This window comes from Montipora capricornis, chromosome 7, assembly GCF_036669925.1.
Source record: "Montipora capricornis isolate CH-2021 chromosome 7, ASM3666992v2, whole genome shotgun sequence".
In the NCBI taxonomy this organism is placed as follows: domain Eukaryota; kingdom Metazoa; phylum Cnidaria; class Anthozoa; order Scleractinia; family Acroporidae; genus Montipora; species Montipora capricornis.
Genome location: NC_090889.1, coordinates 45,052,409 through 45,060,992, shown reverse-complemented (window position 1 = coordinate 45,060,992; position 8,584 = coordinate 45,052,409). Strand labels below are relative to the sequence as shown.

At 39.5% G+C, this 8,584-nt stretch overlaps 2 pseudogenes; one reads left to right on the top strand and one right to left on the bottom strand.

The window, feature by feature from the left end:
* LOC138057281 (uncharacterized) overlaps window positions 1–8,584 on the top strand; it is a 113,497-nt pseudogene that overhangs the window by 3,864 nt on the left and 101,049 nt on the right.
* On the bottom strand, window positions 6,510–7,715 carry LOC138056990 (uncharacterized; annotated as a pseudogene).

Here is an 8,584-nt window from a genome sequence, read left to right as displayed (position 1 = left end):
ACTATTTCTCAGTACGAGTTTATTTTAATGATAACAGATCATTCCTTTAGTCTATTAAGGGTGACAAAGTTGTGTGATTATTAATTCAGTATTATAGATCAGATTCTGTATGGGTACTAGTATTCACTCCAAAAAATTATCATATTCATAGGAAGCAGAAGGAGTCAAGTACCTACAAAATTTAGGGTTAATATTCATACAAACGAATTCAGGATTGCTATAATAAGATTTATGAAACATTTTATGAAAGCTACCAAAAATCATGATCACTTTCACAGTCACTTTCAATAGCTGAATCGTAATCAAGGTCTGGAAGACCAATTGCAGAGGCAACAGCTGCTGCTTCTTCTTCTGTAGAAGCTTCTACTGGAGTGGCAACGCATGCTTGTTCTTTTTGTTCTTCTTGTTCTTGTTGTTCTTGTTCTTGTTGTTCTTGTTCTTGTTGTTCTTGTTCTTGTTGTTCTTCTTCTTCTTGTTGTTGTTCTTGTTGTTGTTGTTGTTGTTGTTGTTGTTGTTGTTGTTGTTGTTGTTGTTGTTGTTGTTGTTCTTCTTCTTCTTCTTCTTCTTCTTCTTCAGCGTCACCTTCACCTTCTCCATGAGTTTCCTTCTCAACCACTTCCAAATCGTTTTCAGACTGGGGTCTGACAGTTGCTTTCTTGAGCTTTTTCCTTGGCTTCTGTTTTAGCCAGTTATCTACGGCAGACTTGACAACATCACTGCACGGGTTACTTTCTGGACCATTAATAGAGACTTGCATGAGGGAGTTCAGCATCTCATTATTCAGCCGGTTACGAAACTTCGACTTGGTAATGTTAATGACACTACCTCCTCTCTCTGGCCACGCATTACTGCATGGTAAGGAAAGTCCATGGTTCTCCACATAGCAAATGGACCAGTAGTGTGGATTCAGCGAACATTCGTGTTTATACTTGTCAGGTTTCTTGTTTTCCTTTTTTTTTGGCATCCTCTGCAACTCGTAGTCGCTCCTGTTCTTTCCTGCTTAAGCAAAAACATCCAGAGATCCTACAGGCAAAGAGGTTATGAACGTTTTCTTTCGGCCACATTTCCTCAATAGAGGAGGTTACTTGATCTGAAGTCCAAATGATAGACTCTGAAATGTAACAATAAACATCAATAATCTAAATGGCATTACTGGCTCAGATAAAAAAAATCTTAGAAAAGGATCGTTCGATGATACCTGATTTACTGGAGTGCACATCTGTTCGGACAGAACGGTTCTGTGCATTGGTGGCTGCATTTTCTCGAGGCCGATTTGGCTCTAAAAAAATGATAATGAAAAAGCTCTTGCAAATGATCATCTGTTTCGCCGCGGCTATTTTCAGCATATAGAAGAAAAGCACACTATACCGGTTTCCTGTTGAGACTGCAGTTTAACAATTTCAGTTTCAACGGGGTTAGCATCGCCTGGTGGTCATGACTCTTTCGTTTCTTCTAAAATAAAATTACCGTCAGCAATGCCGCCGTCACACAAAGCAAGGGAAAAAACAGACTTAAAAAAATTACTGCTGGTCAACAAAAACTAGTTTACTTTAGAACACTTTTGTATCAAAAAAAATCACAAGCTCACCTTCATTTCTTGCTCTTTTGCTAAAAAAGTTGACTAGAGAGGAATGCCGTTTAGCCATTCTCTCATACAAACTCCGAATATACAAGTTTCCCAAGACCACGTGTGGATTGAGCAAGTGTAATTGAATACCAAGAGCGAGAATTTTTATTTGTTCCCCTCGGTTGCATTGCGTTATCGGCACGTGCGTAAGTCAAACTTTGATGCAGAATTAAAAGTGCTTTTCTTACGGGCGATTTTAGAATGAAGTTTCCGACAACTTTCCTTGGAAGATACATCAAAACAAATATTATTTCTGCACATGTAGTATGCACGACTCTTTTAGTGCCATCAATCCAGAAAGAAAGATGAAAATGATGTTCCAGGTGTTCTACACGTCGGACAAATTAACCAATGTTTTCGAATGCGTCATGTTTGTCAGCCAATTTCATGTACATTGTAAGATAGGTACTTTAACACATCGCATTACATTTGATTCGATTTCAAACGCAAACTCATACCAGATGATTGCGAAAACCGCTCGAAAGCTTTCGCGTGTTTTTTTTTTTCATTGTCAACGAAGGATTATTTAATTAAAGATTATGTGCACATACCCGTCGCATGCATCAACGCTATTTTTATTCCCTTCGTGGTATCATATTACGGCTACAGAAAAAAATAATGGGGAGCGGATTACAAAACACGTTTAAAAATCACGTTAAAGAACATTCAGGGCATGGAAACAACTTCTTTTTCTATTCTATTTTCTACTTTACAGCTTTTTTTTTAATCCTCTATTTTTCGCTTTTGTCCAACAATTTACAGCCGGCGAAAACGTCAAAGTAGCCGGCGATAGCGCCGGTCGCCGGCGCATTTTGACAACCATAAATTTATTTATGCTGTCATTTCTGGAGCGACCTTACAGCGGCGTCCTCTGACGAACAAGGCATATAACAATATTTATGTGCAAGTACTAGAATTTGGCCTTCATTTTGGAGTTCCTGATTGCTTAGGTTTCCGTGCATGAAGTCTTAGCCTTCTCTGTCGTTTCTTTGCCAAAAGTCGCATTACGTGACAGCGACCCGTGACAAGACTCAGTCTTGCTCATTTTGAGACGTTCAGTGTTTAAGATAATTAACTGCAATAATTTGACAAAGCATCTTCTGCTGAACAGGAGTTTAGGTTTCATTTCCGTTTCATTTTAATTACGCCACTATCTAGAATAAAATGAAAATGAAGTATTAAGCTTTGGGCAATTAATGAAATTGAAGACAACCTTGGGGTGAAAAGAGCCTTTTTCCCTTTGCATGACCTGTGTTTTTGACTGAACTTTTTCCCTTAGAAACAATGTCAGTAATGAAGAGGTGATACCTTTTTGATGCTGGCGCAGGGAAAGTCGCAAAAATTTGAATGCTTCTTTGCACTCGAATTTTTGGCGAGTATCGCTGATTCACCGTTACAAATATATCATCTGTTCATTTCATCTGCCGAGGTTAACAATTGCCATCTCAGTCATTCATTTCAGGGTCAGAAATGTACAGCACCTTCCAGTGAAATCCTTCCACGTGCACTTCTATTGAAACCGTGGGAAAATTTGTTGTTGTGAAGGACTAAAACAATATGGATGTTTCGCGACAGTTCTTGTCACGGCAGGAGGGCGTGACCAACTTTATATCTCCAGTAAAAGGAATGAAATGCAAAAGGAAACACAAAAAATAAAAATAAATTAATATAATGGGAAAAAGAAAGAAACAAAGAAACATGAAAGCCAAGCAATTAATTTACCATCCATTTATTTTGTTGGAGTTGATACTCAATAAGACTTGATTATATCAAACACTGGACTGGCCCTAAATAGACTATAAGTATGAGTATTTGTGAATCTTTTTGGTATTCCAAATGGAAAACCCTTTAAACCTGAAAAAAGAGCCGTTGTTTTTTGAATGGGACTCTTGATGAAAATAGTTTTTTTTATAATGGAGAAGGAGAAAATTGAAGTCAAGCAGGCAGGCCCTAAAGGGTTAGATTAATTGTCTTTTGCATCGAGGCTTGTTATGGGGACTGGTAACAGGTCAAATTGGACTATGCATTTCGCAATTTCACTGCATGCAATCGAGGCTATAAGCAGACATCCCTGATAAATCTCGCTCTGATCGACTACAGCCAAAGTGTTTATGTTGCTGTCACTTTCTTGGTCACAATTACATCGGTATGGGGTTTTGGTGAGAAAAATATAGTTTTCTGCGCGCTGTCACTGAGTGTGGCTTCTTTCGAAGTCAATGGTGCACATAAACTTGACACATTGGGTTTAGCATATTGAGAATAACCCAAACCTTAACCAAATTTGGGCTAATTTTTTAAAAACCAAATTGAATTTAGAAGGTATTTTTACGCCGCCAATAAGCCAAACCCTCTTGCAGTTCTTCTTAAAATTCCTTAATATAATATTAGTTAAATGAGATCAATCAAGAGTGATCATAACATGCACATGTATATATATTTCTTATTTCAGTCCGAAAACGAAACATGGAACGTAAAAAACGAGGTAACGTGTGACGTTGGTTATGTTGTTTTTGCGTAGAACGAGTAGTACAAGAGGTGGACAGGAGCCCTTGAGATCAGGAGGCTGGAAGGGTTGAGGAACTCCGAAAAAGTGGGAAGTGCATCTCTTAGAGGGTGGGGAGCGATAGTTACATGTAGCTACTTATCACCAAATCAAAAACATGAACCCAGCAATGTTTTCTGACTTTCGTTGAACGTTGTTTTAAGCCGGTTGAACAGAATTTTCAATATAAGGAAACATCAAATTGTACCCAAGGCCACTTATGTCCAGAAATGCAAGTAATAAGATGCACGCCCGATTTTGACATCCAACACGAAGTGTCCTTTTAGTAAATCAAAGTCATTTTGCTTCATGTACCTATTTCCAACAGTAAGTAATGAAAATTTATTTTCCTATTTTATTTTTTTTTTCAGTTAAAGAGTCGGGATTGGCATCTAATGGTAATATCTCAGTAAATGGAGTTTACTTTAGAATACACAATTGACGCGAAACAAATTAAAGAGAGCAATATCTTACCAAAATAAGAGATTTACAAACAACGACCAGTACTTTTGTTGTGTTCCGTATCCAAATGAAGAGTTCCCAAGTGAGTTGATACTGAAGGCTGGCAATGTGAATACCCGAAAGTGGTTTCATAGCCGGTGTTTGGGAGCGTCAACCCGGTCAAGACAAATAAGAAAAGTATGGGTTGAAAGTAGTTAAATGTAACTTTATTTTCCGGTTTCATTTTTTTCAGTTGAAAAGTCGGGATCGTCATCTGAAGGTAATATCTCAGTAATTGGAGTTTTACTTTAGAAGACACAAATGGCATGAAACAAGGAGAGAAAAAGCCGGGAACAATATCTTACCAAAATACAAGACTTACAAACTATAGTAGTGGTTACACACACCTTGGGTTTGGGGTCTTCCGTAGGGTTCGTGGCTTGGGTTTGGTTTTGCTCGGGTCTCACGTTACCCTTGGGGATGCGGTTACACAGTAAAAGACACCCATCAGGGTAAAATATAATTAGATATAAATTAACCGACCCTGTAAATTGACGGGAAACGTGCAGATCAACATGGATGACACGAATCGAGATCTAGTAAGCTTAATTTCAGTGATTCTCCTGCTTATTTTTCGACAGTCCCCATAAATATTACAGTCCTGCAGTTTTTTGCGAGAAGACATCGAAGAAGGCGCTTTCAATTACGCTACCTTCAAGGTTTGTCGGCATTTTTTTGACATTTACGCGCTCGTCTCCAATTTTTCTCGCCCGCCAAGAAGAGCTTGGGTATTTCCACGACCACAGAGATGGTTTCAGCAACTTCTAAATAACAATGCACTGGATCACTGGTGGAAAGAAAACTTTAGAGTTTCGCGCGATACCTTTGAATATATATGCCAGCTCGTTGGACCGGCGCCTCAGCGACAAAACACTAGGATGCGAGATGCCATTCCAGTTCCAAAGCGCGTCGGTACAAGCCTCTGGCGACTAGCTACTGGAGAGTGCTACCGCTCGTGTGGACTGATGGTTGGGTTGGCAAAACCGACTGCGGTAAAGTTTTGCCATGAATTTGTTCAAGAAATCTGCCGACATCAAGATGAGTTTATCAAGTTTCCTTCTACTGCAGCAGAGATAACTAAGAAAATTAAAGGCTTCGACAATAAAAGTAAATTACCTAATGTAGTTGGAGCAATAGATGGAAGCCATGTACCTATCAAGGACCCAAATAATAACCACGAAGACTACTTTAACCGGAAACATTTCAGGGAATAGTTGATGCCTCTAACATCTATTTATCCGTGGCCACTGGGTTTCCTGGAAGTCTACATGATGCTCGGATGCTACTTTTAACTGACGTTTATTGGGCTACTGAAGATGAGAATATCCTAATGGAACCCACATTTGACTTAGGCGGAACTGTAGCGCCCACTTATCGTGGAAGACACTGCTTATCTAAACAAACCTGGCTCATCCGACCATTTAAGGATAATGGTGGCCTTACGCGCGACCAGAGGAATTTCAACCGAGAAGTATCTAAGGCGAGAATAGTATCCGAACACGCATTTGGTATGACCAAAGGAAGGTGGAGGGTCTTACTTAAGCGCCTAGACGAAGACAGTGACAGAATACCTGACACTATCATTGCCTGCTGCGTGCTACATAACATTTGTGTTTTACGAGGAGATGAACTCGACATAGATGATAGTGATGATGATGATGACAGCGATGATGATGATGATGATGATGACGACGGCGGTCCCCCCTCCCAGGCTGCAGCTGCGGTTCTACAAGCTCTTGTTCAATACGTTGCAAATAAATAGACAGTATCCCCTTGATTTTGTCCTCTTTGAGTCCTAAATTACAGAAGGTTACGACATAATTCTATTTTGCTTTGCAATTTATTTAAGTAATTATACATCTGATCCCATTGATCCGAACCTAAAAGTAACAGCAGATTGAATAAAATATGCCTATATCTATATAGCAATACAAAACCAATCAAAATGGTGTAGAAATTTACACGGGATAATTACAGGAAATAAAACAATTTTGTTTGCTAAACAACTGTAACGTCTATTATACTTAAGAAACAGCGGTTGTAACCATTTTACAGCACTGTGTATTTCAGTGTCCAAAATACTATTCAAGATCAAATAAAATTTATTTTTGAAATTTTGCAACAATCATGTAAACGGTTCTTATTTTCTTTGGAATAAAGGCGCTGAGTTGAAACCTTTTTTTTGGAAGCAAATATGTCTCCGAGTTTTCCCAAAACAGACACAACAAATTCTTGGTGTTGTCGCTGCGCATCTGCTTGAGAAACTCTGCTTGAGAAACTCTCTCGTCATTCTCCTCTGATCTTTGAATGGCTTCTTGCTGAGACTTCATCATGTCAAGGATTACTAGCTCCATGTCATCGCAGCTAAGCCTTTTCCTCTTCATTTTTGATCCTTTTTCCTCTTTTTGCCCAGTTTTTCCAGTTTTCTTGGCATTCGCACTATCGCCTATCTCTGATTTCTTACCGCTTTCTTAATTTCCGGTCGATAAAATATCGTCCGTATCATCAGAGCTACAATCTTGTTTTGTGGGCTTTCGTTTCCTTGACAAATCTTGGATTTACTTAGTCTGATGAAGCCATAAATTCGTCGATGTCTTCATAGTGCTTGAACGTTTTCCGTTCCCTTCCCGTGCGATTGTTGTTATCACATACGCTTTTGTATTTATCCAAGAGCGCCCGCCACTTCTCCTTTAACTGCGCTAATGACTTTTCAGATTCCACACCATTGTCAAAGCACTTACTTTGAAACTGCTTTCAGAATATCTTCCCGTATGTTTTTTTTTTGCCTTGACTGCTTTTTGTAGACTTAAGTCTATCGTAGTACTCCTTATAAGTGGCAATTAAGCATCTCTCCTCGGTCAACGACCAGCTACTGCGCTTGTTACGATCGTCACTTCGGTTCGAGGATTCACTTGGAGTTGGACTGGCGCTGTCCCTGTCTGGTTCAAACTGAAGGCGATTGCTAGTACTGGCTACAGGGTTCTGGTAAATCTGGTAGGGATTTAGAATCGCTGGATAATGCAGTAAAGGCTGATTTTGAGCCATGCCAGCACCAGACAGGGTATTACCGGTGTTGTTAACTCTCCGTGGCCTTGTTTGGTTTCGTGCCGCAAATAAATACCCGTTGCAGTAGAGATCTTCATTTTGACTAGCGTTCCATGAAACGGATAAACAGAAAGATCATAATTTAATCAACTTCGTAACTGACAGTCTGAAGGGCAAACTCATGATGCACGAAACCCTGCCATATTATCGCGTGCTACAAGTAGGCGCGAAATTAATTAAGTGCTTCAGAGGTCACCTCAGAACTCCTCACGCGATTTCCTGTATAGGCTACGTTCTGCTTTATGATTGGCCAAGCCACCTCAGGGAGCAGATAAAAAGGAACTTTTCAGTTCAGGAACTGTCATGGGAAGTTCTTTTTTTCTTTTTGATGTATCCATGGAAATAACCCTAGGGCGGTTTCGGTCTGGGGAAAGCGGTTACACACAAAAAAGTCTTTTCCCGTGGGCAAACGCTATTTACCCATGAGTAAAAGGGCTAGTGTAACCACGGCTTATGACTAGTACTTTGTTGTGTTCGGTATCCAAATGAGGAGTTTCCATTTCGGAATCATTTTGCTCTTACTGCTTTGTTCACCAGCACTTCGATTTCTCTTTGCGAGAGGGGGTTTTCGCTCCCAACAATCTATGGAACAGTCCAGGAGTTTTCGTTGCATTTTGTCCTCTGGTTAATAGGCCTCTTATGTCCAGAAATGCAAGTAACAAGATGCATGCCCGATTTTGACATCCAAGACGAAGTCAAAGTTTTTGCGTCATTTACCTATTTGCAAAAATAAGTAATGAAATTTTATTTTCCTAAATTATCTTTTTCAGTTAAAGAATCGGGATCGGCATCTAAAGGTAATATCTCAG